The sequence below is a fragment of the Schistocerca americana genome, chromosome 1 (genome assembly GCF_021461395.2).
Source record: "Schistocerca americana isolate TAMUIC-IGC-003095 chromosome 1, iqSchAmer2.1, whole genome shotgun sequence".
Classification (NCBI taxonomy): domain Eukaryota; kingdom Metazoa; phylum Arthropoda; class Insecta; order Orthoptera; family Acrididae; genus Schistocerca; species Schistocerca americana.
In genome coordinates this window covers 15,771,201-15,788,189 of record NC_060119.1, presented here as the reverse complement: position 1 = coordinate 15,788,189, position 16,989 = coordinate 15,771,201, and the positions used below count along the sequence as shown (strand labels likewise).

The 16,989-nt window shown below is 37.6% G+C and overlaps 1 pseudogene; it reads left to right on the top strand.

Annotated features, from left to right (window-relative positions):
* The window catches only part of LOC124622292, a 176,317-nt pseudogene extending 161,704 nt beyond the window's left edge, over positions 1–14,613 (top strand).
* The last annotated feature ends 2,376 nt before the right edge of the window (positions 14,614–16,989 follow it).

Below are 16,989 nucleotides of genomic sequence, written 5' to 3'. Positions count from 1 at the left end.
CACCTTGGCTATTTTTGTGCAACTGCTGTTTCATTTCGGTCATCTCTCATCCACGGGAACAGATTGGTGCATAGAATCAGTTGTGTGTCAGATTGTCCCAAATTGTTTTTCACATTAGGTTGTAGTCAGGCTTCAACAGACATGCCACTCACTTTCTGGTATGGCCACGGCATCAAATGTTTTGCACATCTTTTTAATTACTGATCTTGCAATATCACACTGTGTTCTTTCTCAGCATTTTCATATTTGATTGTAATTCTAGGAAGTTGTTCATGAGTCATCTTACAGAGACATATGCTACATATGAATTCAGCCACCCATTCCTTAACTGTTGACTATGAAGGAACTCCCCCCATGAACCATGGACCTTGCCATTGGTGGGGAGGCTTGCGTGCCTCAGCGAGACAGATGGCCGTATCGTAGGTGCAACCACAACGGAGGGGTATCTGTTGAGAGGCCAGACAAACATGTGGTTCCTGAAGAGGGGCAGCAGCCTTTTCAGTAGTTGCAGGGGCAACAGTCTGGATGATTGACTGATCTGGCCTTGTAACATTAACCAAAACGGCCTTGCTGTGCTGGTACTGCGAACGGCTGAAAGCAATGGGAAACTACAGCCGTAATTTTTCCCGAGTACATGCAGCTCTACAACTTGACTAGAAGAAGAGATCGGTTGGTAGGACATGTTTTGAGGCATCAAGGGATCACAAATTTACCATTGGAGGGCAGCGTGGAGGGTAAAAATCGTAGAGGGAGACCAAGAGATGAATACACTAAGCAGATTCAGAAGGATGTAGGTTGCAGTAGGTACTGGGAGATGAAGAAGCTTGCACAGGATAGAGTAGCATGGAGAGCTGCATCAGACCAGTCTCAGGACTGAAGACCACAACAACAACAACATGAAGGAACTGACTCCTAATAAGTAAGATGATGCCTGTAGAAAAGTACAACAAAACAGTAATCTCAAAAAAGGACAGGATAGACAGTACATTCTGTAGGACATATTAAAAGTGATTGGTAAAAGAGACTTGGTGTGTTAAATGCAGCTTTTGGTTACATGATAATTGAATTGGATAGATAAACAATCTACTTGCTAAGTGGCGGCAGAACACACACATAAAAGAAGATTATAATTAGGCAAGCTTTCAGAGCCAGTAGCTCATTCTTCAGGCAGAAGGGTTGAAGTGGAAGGAAGAGGGGTGAAGGATAGGTCTAGGAAAAATTGTAGATTTTGAGAAAGTTACCCAGAACTGCAGATCAGGGGAGACTTTCCAGATGGGATGAGAAGGAAAGACTGATTCCACATCTACATACATACTCCACTAGCCACCATATGGTGCATGGCAGAAGGTACCCTGTCTCACTACAATAGTCTGAATAAAATTACGTGATAGTTGACATCAATCACTTGCCGCAACAATGTTGCCACATTGGCTACCAGCTACCGTTTGGTTACAGGTGACAACAAACAAGCAGCTCACTTCACAAATTATGTTAAACGTTTAACACAGAGCAATTTTTCTAGTGGCTGGTGCAAGGTATGTCAGAAATGTTGGATACTCTGTCGACTATTGATTTAAAGTGACCAGTGACTGAACTGGGGAAGACGACCCATTTTGTATCCCTGACTGTAAACTTGTGTCCTAACCCAGCCGAGAAAATTGTGGTCAACAGTCTGCAGCAGTACTAATATCATGATCGCTTTGTTCATGGCGATTAAAGCTAACGCTTAAGGGTAAACTCAAGACAACAAAAACTCAATTTCAGGGCTGAAAGCAAATTAAAATTTCTCCGTTTCATTTGTTACCTGTAACTATCCTTACTCTAGCTGCACATGCTGCCATGTTAGAAACCAGTGAACAGTCCATGTGGGCACTTGTTCGTGGATTATAGATGACTGAGGCAGATTCCAAATGAAGAAATAGTGACAGGAAGAAAAATAAGACCAAATAGAACAGTCAAAACAATGATGAAAAATGATGCAGCAAAGTATTAAAAATAAAAAAATACATTTAAACCAATTAATTGAATGAAAATAATAATCACACTCTTTTGGTTAGATTTAGAAATAAAAATTTTGCTACATTGATGAGATTCAAACCTACGACATGCTACACATTAGATTAATCTGCCAACCATTGTGCTATGCCACAGCACTGCATGAAGTATTTATATATGTGAATGTAGTGACCCAGTTGCAACTATGAACTGCAACCTTAAAAATTTCAGTTTCACACAATGTAGTGAAAAGCTTATCTAATGTAAGATGATCTCTGTGAATATGATAACTATATGTATGATACTGAATTACACCTTGTGCTGAGTTATTCGGTAGTGTTTGGTTAGTGCTATGAATGAAATGTGTGTCTTTCATTAGCATTGTTAATGTGTGTTGTTTTTGGTGTAGCTATCGCGTGTCCTGAAATACATAATAAAAGTGTCGGGCTTGTAATTCGGGATACAAATACATCAAGAAAGAATGCTGAACCAGGAATTGGAAGTGACTGGCCAATTTTGGTGGAGTTTGGCAACAGCAGACAGTTCAAGTGTGACGCTGACTACTCTTATTGGCGTTTGAAGTGCCAACTATCAAGTAATTTTATTTCAACTGTAGTCAGTTCCTTTTCCGTTCCATCTGCCAATCGATTGAGGAAAAAGTGAATGTCTATATGCCTCTCTATGAGTTCTAATTTGTCGTCTCTTATCTTCGTGGTCCTTACGCATAATGTATGTTGGTGCAATCAGAATTGTTCTGCAGTCAGCACAGTGTTCCTCAAAATCCCTCCAGGGATTCCCATTTGAGTTCCAGAAACATCTCCATAATACTTGTATGTTGTTGTTTCGACCTACTGTTAACAAATCTAGTATCCTGCCTCTGAATTACCCCAATGTCTGCTTTAATTCGACCCCTTGTGGATCCCAGACACTAGCATCCTATATGTGATGTCCATCACAGCTGAGCCACACTGTAGTAAAATCCACCCAACAAACGAAAGATGATTATTCACCCTCCCTACCATGACCCTCACAAGTTTGTTCCATTTCATATCACATTGCAACGTTATGTCCAGATATTGAAACAATGTGACTTCATTCATGACACTACTAATGCTGGATTCTGGCATTATGGATTAGTTTTTCCAACTCATCTGCAGTAAATTATATTTTTCTACATTTAGGGTTAGCTGTCATTTATCACACCAACTGGGAACTTTGCCCAAGTCATCTTTTATCCTCCTAAATCACTCAACGATGCCACCTTCCATACACCACAACATCATCAGCAAACAACCACAGATTACTGTCCACTTTGTCCATCAGATCAGTTATGCACATAGAAAATATGAGTAATAGCGCTCCTATCACACATCCCTGGAATGATCCTAATGATACCCTAGTCACTGATGGACACTCACCGTCGGGATAATGTAGTGGGTTCTATTACTTCAGAAGTCTTTGAGCCACTCACATGTCTGGGAACCTATTCCATGTGCTTGTACCTTTGTTAAAAGTCTGCAGTGAGGCACTATGTCAAATGCTTCTCGAAAATCAAGAAATATGGAATCTGGGTTTGTGAATTTTGTGATGGCAAAGTTAGAGGAGCAATGCATCTGCATTAAATTTTGCGTGAAACTCAAGAAAACCTTTACACAGACACACCAAATGATGCAGGGAGCCTATAGCGATGAGTGCTTAAGCCATACTTGGTGTTATGTATTATTCACACGTTTTAAAATGGCTTTACAAAAGTCAAAAATAATCCTTGTTCAGGACGCTCTTAGATGTCCCCTGATGACGCTTGTGTCAGGAACGTCAAAGAAATTGTATGTGGCAGTCGAAGATACACTGTCTGAGAGATTGTAGAAGAATGTAACATTTCAATTGGATCATGTTATGAAATGACACAGCATCTTAGAATGCATTGTGTTGCCGCCAAGTTCATTCCACGGCTCATGAGTCAAGACCAAAAAAACTTTTGGATCTCACAAATGAGAATGAGATGTTCCTTGCGAGAATAGTATGACCCCTGCAGACTTCTTTTTATTTCCAAAGTTGAAAAGGATGAAGTTTTGCAATGGTAGATGAGATAAAAGAAAATTCGCAGACGGCACTTTATGCGACCCAGCAAGAGGTGTGTCAAGACTGCTCCTGGAAGTGGAAATGATATTGGGAGCAGTGTATCAATTGTGGAGGAGAGTATTTCGAAGGAGACAATCCATAGTAATTAAAAGATAAGCATAGAAAATTTTGTGGACAAAGTTTTGGAATTTTTTGAACAGACATCGTATGACAAAAGGGCATGCTGAGTTGCCCATGAGCGATGCTTTGTACTGATTTGTGGACATAAACTTATTGGTCTCTATGAAACTGATTAGATTCAAACCCAGAATATGTTCAAGAATTCTGCAGCAAACTGATGTTACGGGTATTGGTCTGTAATTTCGCGGGTCTGTTCTTTCGCCCTTCGTATATACAGGAGACGCCTCTGTATTTTTTTCCCCAGTTGCTAGGTCTTTCTGCTGGGTGAGAGATTCACAATAAATACAAGCTAAGTAAGGGTCCAGTGCCATATAGCACTCTTTGTAAAACCAAATTGAGATTCCATCTGCAACTGGCGACTTATTTGTTTTTAATTATTTCAGGCGTCGGGGATGCTTACGAGGGTGGTTTGAAAAGTTCTTGAAACAGAATAGAAAAAATGTACTTATGTCACTGAAACTTTTTTGTTTTTCAATGTACCCTGCTTGTAGATTAATTCACTTGGTCTAACAGTGTTCCAATACCTTGATCCCATCTCGACAATGATTTTCCTCCAGGCCTATAAAATAGTTGTCAACTCAGGCTATCAATTCTTCATTTAAGTGAATCTTCATCCACAAAGAAAAATTTTAAGTTTAGGGAAGAGGCACGTGTGGCAACAACTCATACCTTAGTTTGTGTAATTTTACCATGGCGATGGTACATGCATGCGAGCGTGCATTTGCTTGATGCTAGACGACTTTCTTCCTTATTAAACCTGGCCTTTTTCGCATATCATTTGTTGCAATTTGTCCAGAAGGTTAGCATAGTATTCTCCAGTAATTGTTTGCCCAGTGGGGAGATAATGTACAAACAGAATCCCCTTCTCATCCCAGAACACTGATGCCATGCTCTTCCCCGCTGAAGGAATTTGGTGGCGCATCCCAGAACACTGACGCCATGTCCTTCCCCGCTGAAGGAGTTTGGCGGCGGAGATTCAGCATGTTTCCACTGCCTTGATTGTTGCTTTGTCTCTGGGGTATAGTAGTAAACCAAAGTTTCCTCGTGGTCACAAACCAGCACAAAAGATCTTGTTTGTTTCTCCTAAAACAGGCCAAACATTGTTGTGATATGTCCATTCTCATGCGTTTTTGACACAGCGTCAAGAGTCGCGGCACCCATCTTGTGAATACCTTTCAGATGACATCTGGCAAGCGTGAGCAATTTCATGCACTCTAAATTGGTGATCCTCCTTGATCATTATGCGGACTTTTGCAATGATTTCTAGAGTAGTGACACGTTTTGGCTGACCTATTCATGGATGATCATCATCTAAGCTCTCCTGACCAAATTGAAATTCATTTATCCACTTGGCAACAGTTGAAGACAAAGGAGCAGAGTCCCCTGGTGTTTTCTGGAAATCGGCATGAATGTCCTTCACTTTCATACCTTTCTTTATGAAGTATTTAATCACTGCTTGAATCTCGACCCGACCCCCCGTCCCGTACCGTCGCGTCTTTGCAGATCACTGCACAGGAACAACAACAGAGCCATGTCACTGCCACAGCTCTCTTCCAAGAGCACTGACATGGGACGGGTTTACAGGCAACAGTCCAACGAATATCATGTGAACAACTTGTGCTAGTGCTGGCCTCTTGTGGTGATTGTTGTTAGGTGTCTTTGTGCTATTGTCAAATGACGGTATGTTTATATGATTCTCTTGCATGAATGATTTCTTAAATGCAAAATTTAAAACATTTATCTCCTACTGCCACACCAGACTGGTCAAGTGACTTGATGGAATTCTTTGACTCACTTAGTGATTTTACATAGGACAATAAATTCCCCTGCTTCTCAGCCAGATCTTTTGCTGAGGTATGACAGTGGTAGTAACCTTTCCTTGTTGCCATTTGGCATTCTCTTTTGAACCAAGAGTGCAGTAGCTTTTCCTTCCTCAGTATTTTCCAAATTTCATTGTTAAACCGCAGTGGCTCTTTTGCATCCTTAATTCGTTTACTAGGTACAGACTTGTTGAGAGTGCAATTCACGATCTGTTTAAGCTTTGACCATAATCTCTGTACGTCCATCTTAATGGAACTAAGTGATGTCAGTTCTGTCTAAGTAAGATGCTAACATCTGCTTATCTGCTCTTTCTGGCATGAACATTTTCCTAGCCTTCTTGACTGATTTATTAATTTTTGTAACCTTAGTTGTTATGATGTTATCATGATTATTAATCCCCATCTCTATGCTGAAGTCATTGATGATATCTGGCCTGTTTGTAACTACAAGGTCTAAGATATTTCCATTGCATGTGGCATGGCAAACTAGGTGCTCAAGACAATTTTCGAAAACCACATTCAAAAGTGCTTCACAAGATTGACTGCACCCCCTGCAATGAAGCCATAGGCTACCATCTATACTCAGTAGGCTAAATTCACCTCCAACTAGTATTGCATGATCTAGGTATTTACGTGCTACTGTCTGTAGACTTTCTGTGAATGGCTCCAAAACTGTCATAGCAGAACTGGGTGGCTGATTATCCATTAATTAACGTGATTTCACCTAGACTTGTTATACGCAACCAGATAACTTCACTGTCACAATCAGCTTTGACCTCAATAGAGACAATGGACACTCCCTCTCCTACAGTGTCTAACCTGCCTTTCTGATATATATTCCATTAATCACTAAATATGTCAGAGCTTTCTGCTCTCGGTTTCAGCCATCTCTCAGTCTCTGAGAATAATTTGAGTGCGATACTTTCCTGGATGGCAGTAAATTCGGAAACTGTGTTACAAGTACATTGACAACTGATAAAATTTTGACAATCTACACTGGAGTCAATTCAAAAGATAAACCTCAACCAACATTGAATGTATCTTGGTGATAAAGAGCCCAAATAAATAAATTGATGATTTTATTCCATTTCATCTGATTGAATGAAACACACACAGCATAACTACTCAGAAAACAACTATAGTGCTGATTACATTTACTATCATACATGTACCACTCTGAGAACATTTCACCTTGTCATAGTAGTCCTGTGTTTTGGAACTAAGCAGTGCTTCATTTCACAAAGCGAAAGGAATAGCTTGTGTAAAAAACAAAAGAAGGGGAAATAGTGGTTGCTGGTGTTTTTAACACTATCATTCAATTTAGTTCCTATTGTGAACTTTGCAGCTAGGATATGTAAATGCTCTGAGACTGCTATTGATAATATCTTTATGAACAAATCTAGGGGAAAAACGTCATATCACAAAACCAATAGTAAATGGACTATCTGATCACGACGTGCAGCATCTTGTGTTAAATGTTGAAACTTGTCAGGATAAAAAAATATTAAATCTGAGTACAGGAGGATAATAAATAAGCCAGAAATTGAGGAATTCAGGTAATTGCTCAAAGACATGAACTGGAGAGATGTTTACCTGACTCAAATGGAAAATGCAAAGCATTTATTAATAAAGTTACCTCCTCTTTTGAAAATTGTTTTCCCCTAAAGGTAACTCAGATCACACAGAAGTCAAAAGATAAACCATGGATTATACAAGGAATAAAGATATCATGTGGGGCAAAAAGGAGACTGTATCTACTATCTAGGAACGTTTCTGATATTAGAATTGTAATGCATTACAAAGAATAGTGCAAAATATTGAATCAAGTAATCCAGAAATCGAAGTAGCTTTATTAAGAGAAAAAGATAATTGTATCGGGCAACAAAATAAGAACTGTTTCAGATATAGTGAAGACAGAGAGAAGTGGGGCCAAAAAGGAAGTGGAACAGATAGCTCTAAAAGTAAATGAGACTTTGGTAACAAGTGCATGTAGTGTTGTAAATCTCTTAAGCAAGACTTAATTTTTGTTACTGACGGCTCGGGGTTATCAGGTTCGGTGAATGGTGCAATGGAGTATCTGGGACCAGTCTTTGAAGAACATCGTGTAGAACCTATTCGAGGAACTTTGAATTCCAACCATTGCTTCTCAGTATACTTACTCCTTAATGAAATTTGTTGCAAGTTATATATCTATATTTCCAACAAGTAGCTCAATACATATTATCAATACTACGAATAAGAATAATCTACATAAAGACCTAAAATCACTTATGTTGGTCCAAAAGGGGGTCCAATATTCAGGAACACACATTTTCAATAAATTACCAGCAACCATTAAAAACTTGGTTTCAGATAAAGCACAGTTTAAACAGAGTTTGAATGACTTTTTGATAGGCAATGCCTTCTACTCTATAGATGAATATCCTAACAGAGACTGTTAGGCCAGCTTAAGTAAAAATATGTTAGATATAAGTTTTGACAGCACTTGGTTGCAACAGTCAAAATTAGGTATTTTGTGTATGATAAATTTATTAATAGTGCATAACAATGTTTCATTCTGACAGCGTATTAATTCTGTAAATATTAGCTTTTCCAGTTTATTGTATTGTATTCACCTATTTTGACAATCTCATGACAAATGATCAGGGTAGTATTCATTATATTAAAATGTTTTGTGTTATACATTCTGACATGTTCCACACCCTCGAGAATCATCTCATTTTTTTGGTGTATGTAATGAAAACTGAATCAAATCAAATCCAATCACCATCTCTCATCATGTAATAACTTCACTTCTCCTTCTTCCCTTGTCGTCTCCTGTTTTTCCAGTACTCGTCCATCTCCTCCTCATGTTTTTCCCCCTTTATTCTATTCGTGTTGTTCTCAATCCCCTATTTCTTCTGCATTGAAAGCCTTTTATTTTTATTTACTTATTTTTTTTATTGAGGTGAGTCTCTACGGACTGCGTGGTAACAACCGACTTCACTCTAGTGTCCAGGTCTTGTTCTTGCTCCAGCTTTGACTTCCTGCCAGTATCTTCTGAGCCCCTCCAAGAAGTGCCTTTTTATGCTCTTCAGATAATGGTCCTCACTGTCTTTCGGATGTTGATGGCATGTTAAAACCTTGGTAGTTGGTCACCAATCTTCTAAATTTGTTCCTTTCAGGAATTTCTCTCTGAGATACCAATCTGCTTAAGATCTTTTTCACATTCTTTGAACCATCTCGGCCTCGTTTTCTTAGATGGGATGAAACTCCATATTCTTTTTGTTAGTCGATCACCGTCCATTTTCATGAGATACCATAAAATAACAATCATTTCTTCGTAATGGATGCTGTGATAGGTTCTGTCTTGCTGCACGAGTCCTCATTTGCTCTCATTCGCCATTGTCCATCGACCCATCTATTACCTTAGGATTTTCCTTAATATCCTACACTCACAGCTTTTCCAGCCGCTCAGCTTACCTTGTCTATTCGTGGTCAAAGATTTGGATGCTTATAAGCCCTCAGGTTTTACAACTGTATTATAATGTTGGAACTTGGCCCATATACTCATAGACTTTTTGTTATAAGTATTCTTTGTCAGTTGGTATGCTTGGTCTAACTTCCTCATCCCGACAATTGCTTCTTCTTTTAATCCATTCTCCAGGTGGATGACTTCACCGAGATACCTGAAATTCTTAACTCATCCAATTTTTTCCCAGGTTGGTTATCATCCATTCAGGTCCATCACAGATGTTCGTCATATGTTTTGTCTTTTGAATAGAGATCTGGAGTCTAACTTTTTTCAGCAATTTCTGACAGCCTATTTATCTTGTTGACTGCTGACTCTATGTTGTTAGCAAAAATGGCTAGGTCAGCCGCAAAATCTAAGCAGCCAATGCACACCCCTTTGTTCTTAGGACCAAGTCTGAACCACTCTTCTTTTGTTTCTCCTTGGGCTAATAACTTTCTCCACTCTTGAATGACCTTTTCCAAGACACAATTGAAAAGGTTCAGATACCTCACCCATAAATTTAATTTTTGACACTGTGTTAGTAAGAGTTTGTTTGATCAGCTTTCTTGATGTATTATCCACCCCAAACTTTTCCAAAATATTCATTACTGCCTGTCAGTCGATGGAGTCATATACTTTCTGAAAATCAACAAATATGACCACATAGTTATTTTTCCAATTTTTTTTGTACCTGATCATGTTCTTCAGGTTAAAGATCTGTTCTGCACAAGAATCGCCCTTTCGGAAACCAGCTTGATAGTCCCCAATCAGTTGGTTACAATGATCTTCTATTCTATTCTGTATCACTTTGGAGAGAATCTTATATGGAACAGATACTAATGAGGTACCCTTATAGTTATTGACATTCTATTTATCACCTTTTTTGTGTATACGATGGATTAAAGCTGACTGCCATTCAGTTGGTATCATCCCAGCTCTCCAGGTCTCCTCAAAAAGTTGGACTAGTATATCTAGAGTTTCATTATTTGCCAGCTTCAGTAGTTCCACCACTATTGAATCCTCTCCAGCTGCCTTATTATTCTTAAAGTTGTTGATGATCTCTTTGGTCTCCTCTTTACTAGATGGAAATGAGGGGTAGTTTGTGGATTGGGGCACATACAGGGAATCTTTCTTTCGGTTCATCACAATTAAGTAGGTTTTCAAAGTAACGAGACATTATCTTGCAGTTCTCTTTGTTGGTCAGGCCGAGTGTGGTGTGCGTACTGTAAGACCTTCAGTACACACACCATCAGATTATTTGACTTGTTGCTCTAACGAAGTAAGCGAGTGTCAGCAATATGTCTCGTGGTCTTATCATGGCATGTTTATCTTCTGCCATTAGGTCAGACGATAGAAATGCCACTTGCACACTTAGAGTAGCAGATTGATGGTGACCAACTTTAAATAGAACTTGATTAATTTTCACACACATTTATTAAAATAATAACAAATATAAAAATTATTTAACTTGGTTCTGGATGCTATTTACAATTGACAATCTGAAGTTCCTTTGGTATTGGTACGTTAATCTTATTCTTACATATATCTCGGATACTTGACAAAAGTGTCTATACATTTATCTTCATGGCTATGTACAGGAATATGGTAATCTTATTAGGCGCAGACTGGATCTTGACTATGGACTGGCACAGACAATTGTAGAACTCGTACAGACTGGTACAGACTAATGCAGACTGGTACAGACTAATGCAGACTGGTGCAGACAAATGCAGACTGACTGATCGAAGGTCTTTACACCCGTTATAATACCTCGCACGTTCATGTATCACTGCGTGAGTGTGATGCGCGAGGAGAAAGTGTTCTTTGTTAGCAGCAATCTCATTGGCTGCGTTACATATTAATACGCGGATCGGCGGAAGCAGAATTTGGTCCGTCTCTATGGCAGCGCCATCTCGTAGTGGGGAGATGGACGAGTGCTGCGCCTGCGCTGTTGTGCTTAGCGGGGCGCACTCTAGTGGGAAATTTGTGTACGCGCTGAATACGCGGAACTATGTACACAACACTGAGCTTTCCATTTTCGTCTCTAAAACAAAAACTAGGGGCTTGGTATCCTTTCAAATTCGATTTGAACGTCTGATAGAAGTCTCTGACATTCTTTATCTGGAAACGCTGATCGATCTGTTCTAACTGCTGTTTCTCATGCAGTAGAGTTCTGGCTGCATATTTTTGAACTTCATGGAATACATCAAAATCATCAGGTCTCCTGGTAGAGTTCCACTATTTCCATGCACTTGCTGTTTGGGCCACCACCTCACCACAAACCTCATTCCACCATGTATGATTCCTCTTTTTAGCTGTCAGGATTGTAGTATTAGCTGCTTGTTGGATCATGGAGGCAATGTCTGCCCATTTATGGGATTCAACTGTCAGTTACTGGTGGCATTGTTCCAATACGTTTTGATTGATTTTGAGCTTCGCAGTATCATATTTATGAAATTTATTTCCGGTTTTCACAGTCTTATTGAGAGGGATGAAATTAATTTTGATCTTGGAGAGGTGATGATCCTTTTACATTCAGTATGTTATCTGTAAAAAGTTTCTTTCTATTATTTCTGATTGTTTGATGTTGTTTCTTTCTTATTTCTGTAATCCATGCTATCATTGATTCCTTCTTCCAGAACTACTCATTCAGTAGAGGTCTCTAAAAAAAGATTAATCTTCTTTTAGCCATTACTTCTGATATTTTCTCAAAATTTTTGTATATCTCCTCATTACTTCTCATTTTCCAGCCATCTGTAGCTTGTATTGCAACCATTATTTTCTAATAATGCTCCTTTGTGGAACCTCTGTTCTGTCCAGCTTATAGTTCATCATTAGGCATCCCCATCCATGTAAACATCCTGGTCATACCACTGTGGGATAGTGTTTGAATTTGTTTTTTTTAGTTGTACATTTCTTGTTGTAAATATCCTTTGTCAAACGATTTGCTCTCTCCAGTTTGCTGACTCTTGCATCTACTGTTAATTCTTCTAGTCCATTTTGTTGTACAGTTTGTCCAATATATTTAAATTTACTTACTAATGCTATTTTACATTTTTGTTTTTCTAAGAATGTTGATGCATTGTTTGAAATTGTCATCAATGTTGTTTTTTCGGCTGAAATTTTGGGACCAGCTCTCTTTGCTATTTCTTCCAAAAGATTTCTTTTAATAACTGTCTGTCAGATTTTTTGAAAGTATATCAGAATCATCTGCAGAAGCCAGGCAGTTTACCTTAATTCCATTTGTTTTTCGTCCTAAAATTATTGGTTCAATTTTGTGATTTTTTTTCTCCAAATTCCAATAACTTTCTATTTTTTCTAGAATGTAGTGTTACAGTAAAGGTGATAAACTGTCCCCTTGTCTAACACCAGTTTTTATTTCAAATGGTTGAGATACATCTCCCATAAATTTAGCTTCAGTCACCCTATTTGCTAGTGTTTTGAGGATTATGTTTGCTTTAACACAAAATTCTTTGATGATTTTACCCATAATTTCTCTGCCTACCAAATCAAATGTTTTCTTGAAACCAATACGTGATACTATTATTGGTTTGGTGATTAACAGTCTGTGGAGAATTATCAATTTTCTAATAAACATCTGTTCTGTGCAGGGTCTTCCCTTTCTAGAGCTCCTTGAGATTCTCCCAGTTATTTGTCTAAAGTTTCTACAACTCTGTCCACAGAATTTTTGATAATATTTTGTATACCACTGGCAGAAGTCAGGCATCTCTGCAATTGTTGACATTTTGTGTGTCCCCTTTTTTTCATAGCTGTGGATTAATGCTTTCAATAATCTCTTCAGCTTTCCAAATATTCTCAAACAGCAATTGTAGATCATTTGTGTTTCTGACTATTTCAATAATTTTGCTGTAGTGGAGTCTTCATTTGTTGCTTTGAAGTTTTGGAATGATTTGATGGCTTCATGAATTTATTGTTCTGTTAGTGGAAAATCTTCCTCCAGATGTTGTGGGACTGCTATTATATATTGCTACAATGTGCTGTTATTATTATTATTGTTGTTGTTGTTGTTGTTGTTTGGTTGCCTGTTCTTCAGCACTATCTTTCTGTTTCGTTTATCTATTTGCCGCCATTTTAGCCCATTTACCGGTATTTCCAGCTTGTTCTTCACTTATTTGACCTTTTGGTGGCTCCTCTTGAAGAGATCTTATTTCTCAGCATTTAAAATTACATCATCTGCTGCTCTTTCGCATCTGAATTTCATCATGTCCAGTCTAGTTTTTTCATTCATTTAACCATCCATCTTCCATGACTCAAGATCCTAAATTTTCATCCTTATTTCTTGAACAGTCTCATTTCTCTTTTTACATTTTCCAGATGAAGAAACTTTTGGTCCTCAAAGCAAAGATTAGTATCACTTTTTTTATTTGTTTCTGCCTATGGCTGCTATATCTCTTTAGTTAGAATATTTTCTCTCTCTGTATTTGATTATAGTCTAAGTCTGAATATTTCTATAAGTACATTTATTGCTGTAGCAATGAGTAAAATAAATTGTATTGCACTGCCTGTAGCATGTAGCACCATTTTGACTGTTAGTCCTCTTGCTGTACAAAAAGTAGCTTTGATGATTACTTAATGCAAGTATTTTGTAAGAGCTGTGGAATGGTTAGTATCTGTTTATATTTTTCTGATTAATTCAAGCTCGTCAATGCACATCCTGTGTTAAGGAAATATTTGCACTGAATTTACTGTGTGTTAAATATAAGCAGTGGATCCATTGGGGTAGTCTTTTTGGTAGCAATATGTCAAGGTGAACAAAACAGGAGATGGTGAAGGAAGAGAGGGAAAAGATCAACATTTGCTTTTCATCAGCAATATAACTGGGTTGAAACATTCAGTGAAAATTATCTGTGACAGGAAGTTGTCAGAAATACATTTTTTGAAGAAACTTTATGTTTGTATAAGCATTTATTAAATTTAAAAATTGGATTTCATGTGTTAACACAAAAGGTAATGTTTTGCATTGCAGGCATGCTGAACCTGTCAAAGATGAAGAATCGGCCAATGATTCTTATTGGAGGATAACAGTATGTATAACTTAAACTTGAGATTCTTGAAAATAAAGCTAGTCAGTATTTCTTAACAGTACTGATTTAAATACATCTAAAAGATCGCTGTTACCTAAATGAAAGTTGACGAGCAAAGTCTTAGTGGACATTTGTATAAATTTGTCATAGGTGTTATTTACAAGAAGAGTAAATAGTTTCAATAGGAATGTGGTGAGACATTTAACAAATGTGATGACCACACATTAATAGGACCTTGTAACACTACCATTATGATATTAGTATGCTTTTATGTAAATAACAGAAACCTGTCTCTATGTTGCCACGTATAACCCTCTTACTAAAATTTAGTTTAGTTTCCAAATAAAATACACTGTGGACGGATAGTCCTGTTTATAGGAAAAGATAATCAATAGAGTTATCCTTCTCACAGGATTTACCGTGTGTTGCGTCTAATGGATAAGTAAATTGGACTATTCACTTCTTTTCCTAAGATCTTACCCAGTGGCTAGATAGAAACACAGTATGAATAATAATATACTGAAGCTCGGACAACTCATTTCCAAGTTCATTTAGTGGTTTAAAACATGCACTTAATGGTCACCAACCTATCCTGGCAATGAAATAGTGAAGTATTGGAGAAGCAGAAATGTGAATTTTGCCTACTTTCTTGCTACTGTTTAGTTTGGCTCTTCGAATAAATTACCCCACTTAAACAATTTTGGGCTACATCTTTATACATTATGATTTAAAAAAAGAAAAAGCCCAGTAGATAACTTCAAGGAAGGTAAAAAAAATTAGCCGGGGATGGGGGGAACAACCTTTAGAAAAGCACTTTCCATAATCAAGAAACTTAAATACTTAGACACTAAAGTACACACTTTTTAACTGAACATTTCACTTAAAGAAAACCTCTTTCTTGGTGGAATTTACTTTCAAAAGCTATTATTCTTTGAACTAATTCTGTATAGCCATCTAACAGGTTCTAGTAACTTGGCTTCACTCTGATTGAATTTTATGTAAGCAAACTATAACACTTTGCAATAGTTAAGAAAACATTTTTATTATTTACACTAAAGCAATTTAAATGGTGCCTCTTTATATTAACTTGGCACTTCACTCTGATTGAATTTTATGTAAGCAAACTATAACACTTTGCAATAGTTAAGAAAACATTTTTATTATTTACACTAAAGCAATTTAAATGGTTCCTCTTTATATTAACTTGGCACTTCATAAGTCTGTAAAACAGGACACTCGGATCAATCAAACACCAGGAAGGAACCCTATACAGATGTATGATTAGGATGAAATGACAGGGTGAGCCAGTTTCCGTAAATTTCAAGAATGATTATTAAATCACAGTTTAAATTAATGGTTCATGCTGTACAAAGGTAAAAATAGAAAAAAATCTTATCTGGTGGCTATAGGCTTGGGTTTGGCGAACAGTTATGACGGCTACACTACCCACACTATGGCCTGCAAGTTTCTTGCTGTATGGGCTCAATTTCTCTTCTTGGCTTCATTCAGTTTTACATACAGTAGCTCAACAACTCGCAGCTATGCTGTAAGCTGTTTGCAGTCTTCAACCAAGGCATTTTTATGAAAATTTGCAGGCAAAGCTTCTGCTCCACAAAGGAGTTACCTCAATCACTGCTGCCTACAGACTATGTGACTTACTTCCCACACTTGCTCAAGGTAGCACGCCAATTCGCCTTTCGCACCTTTTCCACTCCCCACAGCTATTTTCGTTTCAAACAAAAGCACACTGGCTTTTACATAACACCTATTTCTTACATTGTTCCTAAGCATGACCATTTCTTAAATTGTCAAATTTACATCAACATGAACAATTTATACACACAAATATTTTTAAATACAAAATGTTATCAAAACATTATTTAGACCCTTGGTATCCTTTGTAGAGGACTTGGGCAGGTTTGTCCCATCCTAGTACACATTATTTTGTTACCTCCCTTCAGATATTCCATTTAGCTACATCTACAATAATTCCCAATGTTCTGCCTTTTGAGGTGTCCAGTGCGGGTTGTTTTTATTTTTTATTTGATATGCGTATTCCATAGATCCGTACATGCGAGTGATTCGCCTGGATGTGGAACGTGTCAATACAATTGTACAAATACAATTAATGCTACAGAATAGTAATATAATTCAATGATATAGATATTACAAGCTGTCATTAAACTAGTATAGCAATTCTCAATATAACATTATAACTATAACATTAACATAATATTGTATCATCCATCTAATAACTAAGAGACTAAATACATCTATTATTAAGGGAGGGCATTACTTCTGGAAAAGAATTCATCTAACGAGTACAGTGGATGGTCGAGCAGGTATTTTTTTAACATACCTTTGAACAGCGTTT